We start from the raw sequence: 18,261 nt of genomic DNA, 5'->3' as shown, positions 1-18,261 counted from the left end.
TCGAGCCCACATCTCCTATGTCTCCTTCATTGGCAGGCAGTTTCTTTACCACCGAGTCACCTGGGAAAAGGGGAAGGGGCTGGCAAAAACAGCACACAGATCTTGGCAGACCAAGTTCATACTTGCAGCATCCAAGTAGTCATCATAACCAGTGGTTCTGTCCATCCGCAGGACTAAGCTGGGGGTGCACTCTGGTGAGGGAACTTGATCAGGAACAGTTCTGCTTGATTCACATCCTCAGACAAGGCGTTTTGCTGGCCATAGAGCTCAGTTTGTCCATGCACAGGCAGGGAAGGGAGTCTTAGCCCCACTCGCTGAGGAGAGTGTCTTCTGGCTCCATCTGCCCAGAAGGGCTGATGGCAACTCCTGGAAGCTGTGCTGCCCATCTGGACCCTAGAGAAGGGCAGGCAGAGCCCAGAGTTCGCAAAGGAAAGGTAGCGACTCTGTTCACTCAGGAAACTTGGGGGTGTGGGTTAGTTTGAATTTAGACAACAAACAAAAAGCTTTACCAGCTTTGGAACTGGTTCTCCTACCGTACCTGGGCAGGGAATCTAATTGATAGCCCCTTTGATAGGGGCTTCTCTGGTGGCTCAGACGGTAAAGAATCTGCCTGCAGTGTGGGATACCTGGGTTCGATCCCTGGGTTGGGAAGATCCCCTGGAGAAGGAAATGGTGACCCACTCCAATAATCTTGCCTGGAAAATCCCATGGATGAGGAGCCTGGCAGGCTACAGTCCATGGTGTTGCAAAGAGTCGGGCACAACTGAGCGACTTCACTCACTCACTCACTCACTCACTCACTTCATTGCTGAACACAGCCTTCAGCCAGTTTAGCTAGGGAACCTACCCAGAACACACAGGAAGTTGTGTCACCCATTCAACACTCCAAGTACAGAGGCATTTGAAGAGAGCACAGTTCCTGGTTTCCCTTGTTTGCAGAGCAAAACTGATGGCCTCACCTGACCAGGGAATTCAGTGCACACACAGGCTTCCCAACAAGCTGTACAGATACTGGGTCCTGTCCTGCTGCATCTTGTACTACAAATAGTATCAAGTCTGACCATCTAGTAAGGATGACCAGAGAATCCAGGCAACCTTAGAGCCCATCCTACAACCTCACCAAGGTAGGAAATAAGCCAGCAGTCCTATCCAGCTGTCTTCAGGCAGAGGTACTCCCCCCCATCCCCATCCTCAGAGCTCAAACAGTTGCCTCACCCCAACCATTATTATGCCCAAGGACGTCACCAGCAACTCCCCACCCCAAACCAAAGTAAAAAAAAAAACAATTGAGCTGACTGGTGAAGAACTGTCTCTGCCAAAGCAAACCTATAAAGTCTGGAACAGGACTCAAATGTGCAGATTCCAATGTAAGGAATCAAGGATCACACACAGAAAATCAGTGAACTACTATACCATCAATGGAAACTAATACCGTTCTATAAATGACCCTCAAGAAATGAAGATCTGTGAATTGTCAGACAAAGAATTCAGAGTAATCCGCTTAAGGATGTTTTGTTGTTCAGTCACTCAGAGTCGTGTTCGACTCTTTGCGACCGCATAGACTGCAGCACGCCAGGCTTCCTTGTCCTTCACCATCTCCCGGAGTTTGCTCAAACTCATGTCCACTGAGTCGGTGATGCTATCCAACCATCTCATCCTCTGTCATCCCTTTCCCCTCCTGCCTTCAACCTTTTCCAACATCAGGGTCTTTTCTAATGAGTCTACGGAAATTTAGCAAACTGTAAGAAAACACAGACAACTAAATGAAATTAGGAAACCAATGCATAAATAAAATGAGAGGTTCAATAAGGAAATTACAACCATAAAAAAACCCCCAGAAATCCTAGAGTTGAAAATACAATAATTAAATTGAAAAAAGTCAATGAAAATTTCAAAAGTAGATTTAACCATAAGGAAGAAAGACTCAGTAACCAAGAGGATAGGACATTAGAAATAAGCCAGTCAGAAGAGCAAAAAAAATGAAGAAATTATTGATCCTTGGGTTGGGAAGATCCTCTGGAGAAGGAAAAGGCTACCCATTCCAGTATTCTGGTCTGGAGAATTCCATGGACTGTATAGTCCACGGGTTCGCAAAGAGTCGGACATGATTGAGCGACTTTCACTTTCATGGAAATTATGGGACACAATGAAAAGAAATAATATTTTCATTATGGAAATTCCCGAAGGAGAGGACAAAAAGGACAGAAAGTATATTTAAAGCCATAATAGGTAAAACTCCTAAACCTGGGGATAGAAATGGACATCCAGACCCATGAGATCCAAAGAACACTAATAGATGGAATCTGAATATATCTATGTGAAGACACATTATAATTATATCCTCAAAATTCAAAGACAAAGAATTTTAAGAGCAGCAAGAGAAAAACCAGAAGTTACATATAAGGGAATCCCATGAGATGACTGGTAGATTTCTCAAAAGAAACTATTCTGACCAGGAGAGAATGAGATGATATTCAAAATATTGAAAAAAGAACTGTCACCCAAGAATTCTATACCTGGCAAAGCTGTCCTTCAGAAACAAAGGAGGGATAAAGAAAACATAGGAATAAATTTTCTTGACATAGGTCTTGGTAATGACCTTTGGATGTGATACCTAAAACACAAGCAAAAAAGTAAAAAATAAACAAGGGAACTACATCAAACTAAAAATCTCTGCATAACAAAAACAATGACAAAAAACCAACAGTAAAAAGAAAAGACAAGGCATGCTATTAAAAAAATATTTACAAACCATATACCTGATAAGGAGCTAATATCCTAAATATATAAAGAATGCAAACAACTTAATAGCAATAAAAGAAAAAACAGCAACATGGGCTATTTTGTTTACTGTTGTGTCTATAATTACCAGGAGTTTCTTAGCACATGGCAGATGTTCAGTAAATACTTATTGAATGTATACATGCACCCATGAATGAAAAACCCAGTTGACTGGTATACTGCCCAAAATGGTTGTCTAAGATAACTCAAATATAAACCTAAAGCTTCGGAAGATTAGAACCTTAAGAATCTAGACTTTGAACATTCCAGAATGTTATGCTCTTAGAAACTTTGACTTTTGGAACGCTGGAATTTTAATCAGTCAAATATTTTTAGGAAGTACTAAAGGTGGATCATTTTTTTCAAAACATGGACTTTTGTAATGAGAAGAAAACAAAACAAGAAACAACAGGTACATGAAAAGATGCTCAACATCACTAGTAACTAGGGAAATGCAAGTTTAAACCACAATGAGATATCATCTAATGTCTGTTCGAATGACCATCATCAAAATGATGAGATAATAAATGAGGTTGTGGAGAAAGGGGAACCCAGTTTCATTTGTTGGTAAGAATATAAATTGGTGTAGCCACTATGGAAAACAGTATGGAAATTCCTCAAAAAATTAAAAATGGAACTATCATGCGATCCAGCAAAGCTAACTTGACTCCAGAGTCTGACCTCTTCTTTACCATACTCTGCTCTCTCCCAGATAATGAATAGGGCTGAAATTATGGGTCCCAACACCTCTGAGATCCTCTCTCTGCTGAGATGTGTGGACCTGCCCTGCCCAGCACAGTGTGTGAGATGCTGTGTTGATTGTTCTTGCATTCTTCCACGAACACCTTGGGACACCAGTCTCTTCATCAGTTTCAATGCTGACACTATACTGGAGGGCCAAGTTGAGGGCCAGGTTGACAATCTCACCCAACACAGGCCTGTAGGGGAAATAGGTTCACAGTGAACAGAGGTGGAGAAGTCTCTTCACATTGCCCACTTTAGTCTCTCTCTTATGTGGACATTATATGGGATGTCTATGAACAAGTACAGGCCTGGTGTGCTGTGGTCCATGGGGTCACAAAGAGTTGAATAGGACTTAGTTGATGAACAACAAATAGACAATGTAAATGCTATCTGTTTTCTTCATGGAATTTACTTTCTTACATTAGGAATTTCTTCTCCTGACCACAAGGGTTTGGCTTATGTGAAATTTATATAGAGTATCACGTCAATGATTAAAATAAAAATGAGTTAACATTTCCTAAGAAAATACTACATTAGGTATTTCCAAAAAGGTATTTTACCTGGGTTAATCCATTTAATCTCTACAGCAATACCATTTCTAAAAGTACTATCATTATCTCTGTTTTCAGAATGAGGAAACATGTGGTATAGAGAATTTAAGTAACTGTCTCAGGATCTCATAACTAATGAATGATGAAGTCATAGTGCACTCTAATTTATAAAGACTCCTACACGTCCTCATTTCCTATCTCTCTGTATCTTCAAAGTAATTAAAAGACCTAGAAATTATATTTTTCATATAATTTTCACATGCTCTTCATTACATGCTGTCCACTGCTATATGCCCCATACTGGTCACTGCCATTTAAAGAAAATCTTGAGAGACGAAATGATGCCGGGGTAAACTTTGCCAAAGAGTTATAAGTGATCATGTCTTCTCAATACTCAAGTTTTATAATTAGAAAAGTGTTAAGATTTTGGAAATGTATTTCATGGGGGGATTCTTTATAAAAGAGATTTGGTTATAGGAAAAGTTTGTTAGAACAATTTAAAGGTTAGGATTCTAGACTTGCAAAGACCTCTTTATTTTACAGATTGAGAGACTAAGGTAGCAGGGTGGAAATTGCCTGATTTCAAATTGGAGATCTATTGGCCATCCTGCACTGCATCTCCCAAACATCAAATTCCAAGACATACTCACAGGTTCACTTTGACTTCAGCAGTGATGGGGATTTTCACGATAGCACCTTTGCCATCAGAATTTGGTTCGAATGTGATATCCAGGATGTGCAGTTTCCTGATATTCACCCTGTGCAAAATCCACAATTCACCCTTGTCATTCCTCTTGACAGCCATTGCTGGGCTCTTGTCTATGCCAGCGTGGTGCTGAGCATTTGAGCCTCATAGACCTTGCCTTTTGTCTCATGAGAGTCCTGCTCAGGGATTGGATTCTCTCCCCTGGATGGCACGACAGACTGACAATCAGACGGCTGTGATTTCCCTCAAGACTCCAAGGGTGAATATGTGTCATAGTCAGAATTTGTTCTTTTTTATTAAATTGATATATAGTTGCTTTACAATGTTATGCTAGGTTCAGGTGTGGGGCTCTCACGGTGGCTCAGAGGGTAAAGAATCTGCCTTCCATGCAGGAGACCTGGGTTTGATCCCTGATTTGGGAAGATCCCTGGAGAAGGAAACGGCAACCCACCCCAGTATTCTTGCCTAGAGATTTCATGGACAGAGGAGCCTGGTGAGCTATAGTCTGTTGGGTCACAAAGAGTCAGACATAACTGAGTGACTAACACTTTCACTTTTCATTAGGTTCAGGTGTACAGCAAAGTGATTCAGATATAGATATATATAGATATAGATGTATTTTTATTTCAGATTCTTTTCTCTTATAAGTTATTACAAAATATTGAGTATAGTTCCCTGTGCTATATAGTAGGTCCTTGTTAGTTGTCTATTGTATATATAGTAGTGTGTATATATTTATGCCAAGCTCCTAATTTAGCCTCCACACTGTTTCCCTTTTGGTAACCATGAGTTGTTTTTTTTTTTCTATTTTTTATGTCCACGAGTCTTTTTGTATAAGTTCTTTAGTATCATATTTTAGATTCTATGTATTAGTGGTATTTCATTCCTTTTTATGCAGAGCTAGAATTAGAATCCGGAACTACTTGACTCCCAGACTTCATGTGTAAGGCCACCTTCGTGGTGAGAATTCTAGTTTCCTCTCTCCTGAGACCATTCAGACTTTTATACTCAGTTATATTCAGAGGAGAAAAGTCTTATTCTTGGGTAAATGGAATTTAGACACCAGCAAACAGGTAGAGGTAAGGGTGAAGAGAACCTTCATCGTGACCCTAATATCACAGAAGAGAAAGCCTAAACCCATGAGATACCTGGACAGCCCCTGCAGCCTTCTAATTTTCCCAAGCTCTGGTGGAGTTGGCCTCAGAACACTTCTGCTCTGTAAGAACACACAAGGTTTATTCATCTTCCCTGGTGGCTCAGTTGGTAAAGAATCTGCCTGGAATGTGGGAGACCTGGGTTCAATCCCTGGATTGGGAAGATCCCCTGGAGGAGGGCATGGCAACCCCCTCCAGTACTCTTGCCTGGAGAATCCCCATGGACAGAGGAGGCTGGCGGGCTACAGGCCATGGGGTTGCAAAAAGTTGACATGATGAGCAACTAAGCACACAACTGCACAGCTCTCTAAGAGGAACCCTTTGACTGCATGAGTGACTCAACCAACTATGGGCTTCCCTGGTGGCTGAGCTCATAAAGAATCTGCCTGCAATGTTGGAGATCTGGGTTCAATCCCTGTGTTAGGAAGATCCCTGGAGAACAGAATGGCAACACACTCTAGTATTCTGGCCTGGAGAATTCCATGATATGCAAAGTCAATGGGATTACAAAGAGTTAAGCATGACTGAGCAAATTTGACAGTGTAGATCACAACAAACTGTGGAAAATTCTTCAAGAGATGGGAATACCAGACCACCTTACCTGCCTCCTGAGAAATCTCTATGCAGGTCAAGAAGAAACAGAATCGGACATGGAACAACAGACTGGTTCCAAATTTGGAAAAGAGTACGTCAAGACTGTATATTGTCACCCTGCTTATTTAACTCATATGCAGAGTACATCATTTGAAATGCGGGGCTGGATGAAGCACAAGCTGAAATCAAGATTGCCGGGAGAAATACCAATAACTTCATATACGCAGATGAGAGCACCCTTATGGCAGAAAGCGAAGAAGAATTAAAGAGCTTCTTGATGAAAGTGAAAGAGGAGAGTGAAAAAGCTGGCTTAAAACTCAACATTCAAAAAATGAAGATCACGGTATCTGGTCCCATCACTTCATGGCAAATAGAAGGGGAAACCATGGACACAGTGACAGACTTCATTTTTTTTGTCTCCAAAATCACTGTAGATGGTGACTGCAGCCATGAAATTAAAAGACGATTGCACCTTGGAAGAAAAAATATGACCAAGCTAGACAGCCTATTAAAAAGCAGAGACATTACTTTGCTGACAAAGGTCCATCTAGTCAAAGCTGTGGCTTTTCCAGTAGTCACGTGTGGGTGTGAGAGTTGGACTATAAAGAAAGCTGAGCATTGAAGAATTGATGGTTTTGAACTGTGGTGTTGGAGAGGACTCTTGAGAGTCCCTTGGACAGCAAGAAGATTAAACCAGTCAATCCTAAAGGAAATCAGTCCTGAATATTCATTGGAAGGACTGATGCTGAAGCTGAAACTCCAATAATTTTGGCCACCTGAGGCAAAGAACTGACTCCGTGGAAAAGACCCTAAGGCTGATAGGTTGAAGGCAGGAGGAAAAGGAGATGACAGAGGATGAAATGGTGGGATGGCATCACTGACTCGATGGACATGAGTTTGAGCAAGTTCCTGGAGTTGGTGATGGACAGGGAAGCCTGGCGTGCTGCAGTCCATAGAGTTGCACAGAGTCCAATACAACTGAGTGACTAACCTGAACTGAGCAACTTTCACTTTTTGTCTTTGATATTAAACTTATGTCCCCAAAGAAATGTATTCTCTTTTCTGGGAACAAAAATCTCCAAATGAAGCATCAACTCACCCTGTAAGCCTGTTCACTACTTCAAAACTTTCAGAAATGAGTTGTTCCAACAACTTCTTAGCTTCCTCAGTCTTCTCCAGGTCCTCCTCAGCAGTCTTCAATTGCTGCAAGATAACTGCAAAAACAAAAACAATCTCCACTTAGTGTGGTACACAACTTATGAAGCAGCTCCTATGCACCAGGTACGAAATGAGAATATTTGCCTATGTTATTTCATTTAATCTTTGTAACAACTTCATAAAGTAGGTATTACTACTATCTGCACTTTCAGATGAGGAAATAAAAGATCAAAAGTTTTAGAAATTGATCAAAGTCACACAGCTAGGAGACCTTGTTCTTTTTATGTTGCCTTCATGCTAATACATACTCATTATTCATCAACAAAGCAATCAATCCACTGAGCAGGCAATAGGTATTGATTACACATCAGCTTCTAGTAGTGAAGCACTAATGAGATGCTCATACAAACAAAATACATGTAGAATAAAATAAGAAATGGAAAATCTAGAATCAAAGAAAATATACGGATTGTCAAATAGGAGTCTCTGAATGACAGCTTTGCATAAGGCCTAGAAAAGGGTCGACTAATAGAACAAGAACAGAGAATCCTAATGGACAGAGAAAAGAGGGATTTGATAGAGGAAGTGACATGGCAGATATAGAATGGCACATTTGAAAAGTATTAAGAAAATATGTGTAGAAAATAATTCAAATGAGAAACAACAAGGCAACAGCTAGCTCCAAGAATAAGAAAAGGGTGCAAGACAAAATATGTAATCAAAGTACTGCAACGTGGCTTTGCGATGGACAGGACCTAGTTATGATGATGCAGAGATGGAAACTACAACTGGTCCCTTAACTTACTAGGTAACTTTGATGCAGACACTTCTGCTTCTGTGTTCAGAAGCATTGCTGTTTTATCAGCAATGAAATTGAAAAGTGGGTCCCTCCTGTATCTATAAGGTTGCCTAAGCCCTGGCAAGGTTTGAAGGGCAGTCTTTTACAGAAGTTAGCTTCTCCTACAAAGAATGTCCTAGTTTAGCAATGTCCTAGCAATGTTTCCAAAAAGTGAAGAGAAGACCAAGGTCTTTCAAGAAATTAGAATTATAAGGAAATATGATTCACTAGAAAGGTAGGTAATTTTAAAGCTGCCTAGGCTAGGTAGAAATTCTTTTCCAGGTGGTTAATACAAATAACTAAGTAAATTGGATGACCCTACAGAAGAATATGCTACAAATATAAATTAAATATTTAAGTTACAGTACATAAATGGCTAATAAATATGAAAAAAATGAGTGAATACTTTCATAATTAAAGAAATGCTGAGATGAATTATAACCTTTCATCTGTGAGACTGGAAAAAATTTCAGTTGTCCAAACCAGTGCTGTCAAGAGAGTAAAAACAGATACTCTCACAGATGATTGGAGAAACTATTAACATACGGGATTATTTGTCAATATGTGCTGTAAATTAAAATATGCAAATCTTTTGAACTTTTGAAGTGTCACTTTGAGGATTTTATCTTGTGAATATATTAGCAAAGTTTACCGTGATATAAGATGTAAAGTGATATTCAGCTAAGTATTTCCTGTTTCTAGAAAAATAATAAACAAGTGAACCAGGAACCAGTTAGTCACCTCTCTCAGTAAACCACCCATAAGGAGCTTCCCCTTCTGGTAGCCTTTGGTGATACAGGCTTAGTACTCAGGAAGCAAGCTCCTAGGTGTCACTGATCATCCCTGTTGTTGACTCACTTTCAAGTGTACTGTCAAGGTTGTCAAGTCCTTTCTCAAGACCAGATTTCAGCTTCCTCAGAACATCCTTGCCAAGATTGTCAAGAAGAGATGCTGAGGTCCCGGCAAGCAGGCCGCACAAGAGAACAAGTTTCCAAAGCTGAAACATCTTGTCCTGACACCTGGGTAGTCACGGGAAGAACAGGAGTGAGAATTACCCACAGGGAAACGGGATCGTGGATGAGCACCTATGACTCTTACACTCAACAGTCCTTGAAGATAGATGCAGTTATTTCCTCTCTTACAAACAAAATACAACCCAGGGACAATCCAGGTCAAAAAGCTAGAGAAATTTGCCCAGACATAAACAACCAGTGAATGAAGGAGCTACTATTTGAAAAGTCACAGTTGACTCCAGGTCAATTCTCTTTACTAGAGGTCCTTTGCACATGCTGGCTTCTCTGCCTGGAACATTTCCCTCTTCTTTTCATTTTTAGCTGAATCACTTCTTACTGACTTTCCAGCTTCAGCAAGACATCTTGTCCTTTTGAACTCTCCCCAGAGACTAGGTTAGGTGGACTCACTCCACCATCTTGCTGCCTTTATTCACTGTTAAGAGTCCCGGGTCCAAATTAGTGACAACGTGGCTGCCTTTCCCACCAGGCTGTGAATTCCTTAGAGAAGGGATTGTGACTTATTTCACAATGAGTTGAATTCCCAACTCGAGAGTAAAAAACTGCCGCTAGTAAGTACAACAAAATAAAGTTTGACAAATAAAAGTATGAACTAATAAGTGGGCACCACATCATGATGCTGCATTCATCGTCAATTTGACATTTCTCCTAATTGAATCTATTTCTTAGTTTACTCCATTCAAATTATTAGCTAATTCAAATGGCCCCACCCATCTGCCTCTTGTCCTTAGAGCTTTCTGAAGGGCTTCCCTGGTGCCTCATGGAAAAGACTGCAATGCATGAGACCCAGATTTGATCCATGGGTCAGGAAGATCCCCTGGAGAAGGAAATGGCAAACCACAGCAATGTTCTTGCCTGGAGAAATTCATGGACAGAGGAGCCTGATGGGCTACAGTCCATGGGGTCGCAAAGAGTCAAACACAAATGAGGGGCTAATTTAATCCCTATGCCTCTTGTCCCCAAAGCCTTCTGTAGGCCTCCATGTGGAGTGAAATTAAGGGGGAAGCCCACCATACACAGGTTTGAAGAAAAATACTAAGTCCTTGCTCCTCTGCACAGTCTCCTGGAATTCTACTGGTGATGATGGCCCTTTTATTGATGGCGACGGGGAGAGAGGCTGCCCCCGGAAACAAACGCTGTGTCCAGAGCCATCCAAGGAGACTCCAATGAAAATAAGCCCTGTCCAGAGTGAACAGAGAGACTTCCAAAGCAAAGGTCAGCCAGGATGCTTGAACTGGATGACTATGGAGAGGACTTTGTTCCAAGACTAAGAGCAGGTTCTCATGGAGCTTCCAGCTACCAACGTGGTGGCCATGTGGGTGGGGGGCTGGGGCTAAAACTGTGAATGGATGAATTGGAGAATATTCTGGTAGAAGGATCCATAGTGATCATCTAGCTTAATTTTATCAGCATTTGCAAACTCGGGCTCAGAGAGGGAAAGCAGTCAGCCTGTAAGAGAGGAACAGAGATGGGGCTAGGCTTGCAGCCCATAGTAGCATCAGGGTTAGTGACCAGTGAAGTCGTTCTTCCCAAACCTTCTCTTGTGTCCAAGCACTCTCCATAACATCCTTCACGGTGGAACCAGCCTCAGGAAAAATATTAGCAAGGACAGTTTGCTCAGGACCCACCCTCCCCATCTTTCCACTCTGCTGAGTCAGTAGAGTTTATCCTGAGAGTGAATATAGTCTACCTCCGTATATATCCCCATATATGCAGTATCCCTCTGCACACTTGCCCCCAACCCCTCTACTCTCAGTGCAGCTTCCAGAAGTTAAAGCTCTCACCTTAAACCAAAGTCTCCATCATGGCCCCTGTGTCATCTATGCACTGCCACCCCGAAAGCACCTACCTCTCTCTCCATGACTCTATCGTCTTCCTTCTTTTCCAGAAAAATATCAACATCATTGCTGCCTTGGCCCCCTGCACAGACCATTCCCTCTTTACAGAACTCTCCTCTTGAAGCCAGTGTGGCTTGGGTCCTGCCGTTCAAACTCACAGTAAGTCCTGACTTAACACATGTATAGATTCACATCAACTCCTCCCTTTAGGTGACAACTCCAGGGCCAACCAACCACATTGAAAACATAACAGACATCAAAGCCACAGGAGAGCTTAGAGTTCAACTTAACCTCCTTGCTGGGAAGATTGGGGCACCTATGGTCCAGAGAAGGAGATGGACTCAGCCAAAGCTAGATGTGAATTGAACCCAACTTATTTTCCTCTTCCATTTCACATGTTTTAGTTCTGTTGAAGTTTTCTGCCTGGGCAATATATTTTTAAAAGAAAAGATTAAATAAAATTATCAAATAAGTTTGCTTAAGCTATGGATGCCTGAGCTCCTCTCTAGATACTTAGAGTCAGGGTCTGCAGAGTGGCTGACTAGAAGTGGAGGCAACTGGACTAGGGCGGCTCAAAGCTACTTTTGACCTTGAGTTCTAAGAGCTCTGATCCCAACACCATTCTCTGGAACCCCACCTCTGCCTAGACATGACTGCACAACACTAGGTGCTTATCTTGCTTCACCTTGTTTATTCATCTCATAAGCAACCAGGCAGGGGTGTTACTGTCCTTATTTCTTGACTGAAGAAAGTGAGGCTCAGAAGGGCAGGATGACTTTCTCAAGCCCACACAGTTGGAAAGGGGCAGAGCTGGAGAGTGCACCCAGTTCTGCATCCTCTCCCACCGAGATTGGATGTTCCCACTCTCAATCTCTGGGGGCAGCAGCGAGTTGCACTCTTTGGCCCCAGTGTCCAGAACGCTGTAGGTCCAGGCCAATGCCTGGCCATGGGTTTGGCACTGCAGGTCTACTTTAATCATCAGTGCTCATGATAACACCCTAAGGTGGTTTGGAAAACTCCATTTTCCAATTCAGGAAACTGATGTTCAGGGAAAGGAGGTGAGTGGCCCAGGTCTCACAAGGACAGGAACCCAGCATTTGGGTCCCCAGGAAGGACCGTTCACTCAGATCACATTTAGGCCATCTGTTGGGGCAGGAGAGTCCTTGCACTTGAATATGTTTATTCCTCGACTGCTGCTGTTTGAGCTGGTTGTTACGCCTGGTGCACTGGGCCTGTGTCAACCCGGAACACCCGGTCCAGGAAGCACAGATGGGTGCCCACGTGGCATTAGGCTGGGAGCACCTCAGCAGGGACCTGTAACCCTGTCCTTAATGTGAACATAGCCAATACAAAGTGGGGGTACAGCCAGAGGCTTGGAGAGCTAGTATTCCTTATAGTCCCGTCATCAGAGCACAGGGCAAGTGCCCAATCCTGGGGCTGGGACATGGAGGACCCCATCCTGCAGAGCCTTGGACTGGTCAGCAGACTCAACTCCCAGGCTGTCTGCACCCAGTTCTGCAAACACCTGAGGCCTCTCTTCCCCTGGTTGTGGGCACAGAGCTGAGGGCTGTGCCAAAACCTTTTGCAGAGAGTTGTCCTGCCTCAGGAACACAGACCAAGGGACCAAGTGTGATGTAGTGACCTCAGACCTGGTGTTGGCTCCAGGCTTCAGCTGTCTCATTGTAAAATGGTGAGACAACTCCATGCCTAGTGGCAAAATGGAAATTACAATACCCTACTTCTGGGGTTGGGCAGACTGGATTCGAATCTTCTTTTTGCCTGGCTGTGTGGCCTGGACAAGGAGCATCATCTCCCTGAGCCTCAGTGTGAAATGAGTGTGAAATGGGGCTAACTATGGGCCTCTCCTCCCAGGGGTGCTGTGAGGAAGTGTGGGATAATGTATGTAGGCCACTGATGGACGATTTCTGCAGTGATGTTGATGATTACAATTGTAGCTGGATTCTGGTCACCTCACTCCCCTCCACCTCTGGTTTCTCATCTATGACCCCACTGCACAGGGTAATGGAGAGGCTGTAGTGGATAGATTAAGCAGCCAATATGCTAAACCAATTGCCACTGCACTTCTTATTTTTGCACTCAGAAAAGATTAAATGAGCTTAAACAGTCTCAGATCGATGGTATACCTATGTTCACAAATTCTGGCACCCTTGGGTGCTGATATATAGCCCTGATTTCTCATTCTGCCCCAGTTTCCTTCTGGGGTCAAGTTAGGGAGTCTCAAGTAGGACTCTGATTGTAGGGCCTGGATGGTGTGTTCTGCCAAAATGCCTTCATGAAGCTCCTGGGCTTGGAGGGAAGGATTGATTAGTGATGTCTGCCACAAGTTCAGGAGGAGAGATTGGAGACATTGCATGTTTGCCAATGTGGAACCAAGTCATCTCTAAGGTCCCTGCAGGCAGTGATGGGCGCATTGACACCACATGTTCATGGAGGGTGGGATCCTGGGACCTGTCTGGTGCAGGAGAAAGGAGACCCTGATCTGGTTCCAGTGTTGGCTCTGTTAATCATTTGCTTTGTGACTCTTACCAAGACATTCATTTTCTCCCAGGGTCTCCATTTCCTCTAACTACAAAATGAACAGTGGTTCTCTGTTAGACAGTTGACACTTCAGGGCTCTGAGAGGTGATCAGGAACATCTGAGGCTACCTGCCACATTCCACCAGATGGAGCACCTGGCACTCTTGCTTTGCAGGCATCCCACCGGCTCCTTGGGCACAGTGATAACTGCCCATTCTCTGAGGCCATGAGGGCCAGGACCACAGGGCATCATCCCCAGGACCTGACACACAGATGCTCAATAATTATTTATTACAGCCTGCAGAAGCATTTTTCTTTAACACTGATTAATTAAAGGGTATACATTGAGAAATCCAAGCATTTTATTTATAACAGCACAATAAGCTTGCTCTTAGAGTCATCCTTGGGCGTGCATCCCAGACTTTTTCCTTTTTGGTTGTGTGACAGCAGGCAAGTGCCCTCACTTATCTGAGCTTTGCTTTTTTTTTTTTTTTCTCTTTTAAACGTGAAGCCAGAGATAGAATCTTCTAGGACATTCAGTTACCTTAGAAGAACTGCTCAGGGAACTAACTGCGGAAATGTCAGTAGAGAGCCCAGCCTAACCTTGGCTATATAAGGTGCTCCATGAATAATAGCGGTCATTATCATTACTATTACTTCAATAAACAGTAGTGAGTGGTGAACAAAGACAGCATTTAGGAGCCCAGGAAAATAGGGAATGTGACAACGGGCGTGTGTGCAGTTCTTGAAAGTGTGATAGGACTGGGTTCAAATTCTAGCTCTGCCTTTTGATCTTTGCCTTTCATAACTCAACTAACTCACCTGGAAATTGGGCACAGTGGGTGTACCTACCTCACTGAATCAGTCTGAAGGGTACACAAGTTAACATGTATAAACCCGGACACACAGTCCCTAGAAATGTGCTCTCCTTGCTCTTCCACTGGACTGGGCATTCCATGAGGCAGGGATTTTGTCTGTTTTTTTCCCTGACTTGTCCCCTGTGTCATAAAAATGCCTTGTGATCATAGCTGATGAACTCAGGCTCCCTGACATGTTGTTGGGGGTGTTACTATAGCACACAGATTGGGGACCCTGCCCAAGGGTGACTTCCCTTTGGGAGAGCCACGTTGCTGTGTTTTCAAGTACTTTGCATGGAAATCTGCCTCTCCCCAGACACTGGGACACTTCTGCTGCATTAGGACCCACCCCTTCCTTCTCTCTGGTCCCTCTCTGTTCAGGTGACCACAGGTATGTGTAGTGCTTTAGAGTGTGGGGCTGGCTGGCCCAAGGTTTCTCCCCTATGCTCATTGCTCCAGCAGATGGGGATGTAGCAAGTACCTCCCATTTGTTCCTGTTCAGTTCAATTCAGTCGCTCAGTTATGTCCAACCCTTTGTGACCCCATGGACTGCAGACGCTAGGCCTCCTTGTCCATCACCAACTCTTGGAGCTTACTCAAACCCAAGTCCATCAAGTCGGTGATGCCATTCAACCATCTCATCCTCTGTCGTCCCCTTCTCCTCCCACCTTCAACTTTCCCAGCATCAGGGTCTTTTCCAAAGAGTCGGTTCTTCACCTCAGGTGGCCAAAGTATTGGAGTTTCAGCTTCAACATCAGTCCTTCCAATGAATATTAAGGACTGATTTCCTTTAGGATTGACTGGCTGGATCTCTTTGTAGTCCAGGGACTCTCAAGAGTCTTCTCCAATACCACAGTTCAAAAGCATCAATTCTTCGGTGCTCAGCTTTCTTTATAGTCCAAATCTCACATCCATACATGACTACTGTAAAAATCATAGCTTTGACTAGACAGACTTTTGTTGGCAATGTAATATCTCTGCTTTATAATATGCTGTCTAGGTTGGTCATAACTTTTCTTCCAAGGAGCAAGAGTGTTTTAATTTCATGGCTGCAGTCACCATCTGCAGTAATTTTGGACCCCAAGAAAATGAAATCTTTCACTGTTTCCATGGTTTCCCCATCTATTTGCCATGAAGTGATGAGACCAGATGCATTATCTTAGTTTTCTGAATGTTGAGTTTTAAGCAACTTTTTCACTCTCCTCTTTCACTTTCATCAAGAGGCTCTTTAGTTCTTCTTCATTTTCTGCCATAAGGGTGGTATCATTTGCATATCTGAGGTTATTGATACATCTCTCAGAAATCTTGATTCCAGCTTGTGTTTCATCCAGCCCAGCATTTCACATGATATACTCTGCATATGAGTTAAGTAAGCAGAGTGACAATATATAGTCTTGATGTACTCCTTTTCCGACTTGGAACCAGTCTGTTTTTCTATGTCCCATTCTAACTGCTGCTTCTTGATCTGCATACTGATTTCTCAGGAGGCAGGTCAGGTGGTCTGGTATTCCCATCTCTTGGAGAATTTTCCACAGTTTGTTGAGATCCACACAGTGAAAGGCTTTGGCATAGGCAATAAAGCAGAAGTAGGTGTTTTTCTGGCACTCTCTCGTTTTTTCAATGATCCAGTGGGTGTTGGGAATTTGATTTCTGGTTCCTCTGCCTTTTCTAAATCGATCTTGAACATCTGGAAATTCATGGTTCACGTACTGTTGGAGCCTCACTTGGAGAATTTTGAGCATTACTTTGCTAGCATGTGAAATGAGTGCAATTGTGTGGTAGTTGGAGCATTCTTTGGGATTGCGTTTCTTTGGTATTGGAATGAAAACTGATCTTTTCCAGTCCTATGGCCACTGCTGAGTTTTCCAGATTTGCTGGCATATTGAGTGCAGCTCTTTCACAGCATCATCTTTCAGGATTTGAAATAGCTCAATTGGAATTCCATCACCTCCACTAGCTTTGTTTGTAGTGATGCTTCCTAAGGCCCACTTGATTTCACATTTCAGGACGTCTGGCTCTAGGTGAGTGATCACACCATCGTGGTTATCTGGGTCATGAAGATCTTTTTTGTATAGGTCTTCTGTGTATTCTTGCCACGTGCTAAAAATGGGGAAAAAAGATTATTTAAAAAAATGCAAACCATAATCATGAGAACTGACACTTCTTGTGCCCTCTCTCTGTATGGGACAATGATGATAAGATGGCTCGGGTAGACCTACCAGCTGGAAAACACGGTCTCCTTGTTAGGGAAACGTTGAGGAGTGGCTCCCACTTACCAGGAGACAGCTCCTGAACAGAGTCGTAGGGCTGAGAAGAATTGTGAAGCTGGAAAGAGAGAAGCAAGTATGTTCCAGCTGGATGGAATCACCTGGACAAACACTCAGCACTGACCCAAGTGGGCTACTGCTCAAGAGAAGTCCTGAATTGTGAGACCTCCTTGTGTACTGTTCTGGGAGTTGAGATTGTCACAAAGTATAGACAGAGGAAAACTCTCATCCCTTTGCTATGGCCAGCAGGGGAAGAACCAGCTCTGGAGGAGGCCTACTTCACATGCAACCTAGCTTTGCCTCTGACCAGCTGTGTGACCCTGGAGAAGTCATTTCACCTCTCCTCTTGGAGATTCACTTGCTTCACATTCCCCAGGAACCATTCACTGCATCACTCAGTAAAAATGAGAATCTAATGAGATACAGTGTATAAAGATTTAATACGTGGTTTCTCAACACTGTTTAACAGTAATTCCAGAGCCTGATTGTGTAGAGCCTGACTTGTGCTCACCAATGTCAGACCCTGGTTAAGTACTTTCCAGTCATTGACTGATATAAAACTCACACCAGTGTACTGAGGAAGTTTTACTGTTCATTCTATTTGGCAGGTGAGAGAACTGTGGTTCTAAGAGTAACTTGCTTCAGATTAAACAGCTAGCAAGGGGTAGAGGCCAAGTAACTCAAGTTCATGTTTGTCCACCCTTCACCCTATGCCTTGTCGGTAGCCCCAGCACAGCCAGAAATAAAATCCACTCAGCAGAGCTGAGGAAAGCTGATTGAAGGCCCCTGGATGTAGCCCCAGGGGCTCAAGAACTCCCTGAAGTGATCTGACCTTGTTAGGCAGCATTCATCAAGTAGAAATCCCTTGGGTGAAGTAGCTGCTGGTACAGGCCTCTGTGTGACCCTGAGCTTTCTTAACCTGAGTCTCCAATGAGGATGACAATGGTCCTTCCCTTACTGAGATGGCTCCATGGCAAAATGGGCAAAGTTTCTCTGGGCCTTTTGTCAGGAAAATCAGATGGCCTTCAGGAATGAAGAAACTCGGGGACCCTGATGTGACAACCCTGGTCAATCCTTTGCACATGTGATGCAGCTGTGAGTAAGGGGTGCTTTGCTCCTCACTCCAGGGCAAAGGGGAAATTGAGGGTTTCCATGTTAGGGAGGAAGAGCGGACTCAAAAAGACCTCATCAGTCCTGCTCGGAA

General features: G+C 43.3%; 1 pseudogene; it reads right to left on the bottom strand.

The window, feature by feature from the left end:
• Positions 1 to 3,512: 3,512 nt before the first annotated feature.
• LOC145530983 (short palate, lung and nasal epithelium carcinoma-associated protein 2A-like) lies at positions 3,513 to 12,374 on the bottom strand (annotated as a pseudogene).
• Between the last annotated feature and the right edge of the window lie 5,887 nt (positions 12,375 to 18,261).

Source organism: Giraffa tippelskirchi, chromosome 13 (assembly GCF_054371585.1).
Source record: "Giraffa tippelskirchi isolate mGirTip1 chromosome 13, T2T-mGirTip1v1.2.pri, whole genome shotgun sequence".
In the NCBI taxonomy this organism is placed as follows: Eukaryota; Metazoa; Chordata; class Mammalia; order Artiodactyla; family Giraffidae; genus Giraffa; species Giraffa tippelskirchi.
The sequence above is the reverse complement of the archived record's forward strand: the minus strand, read 5'-3'. Positions and strand labels throughout refer to the sequence as shown.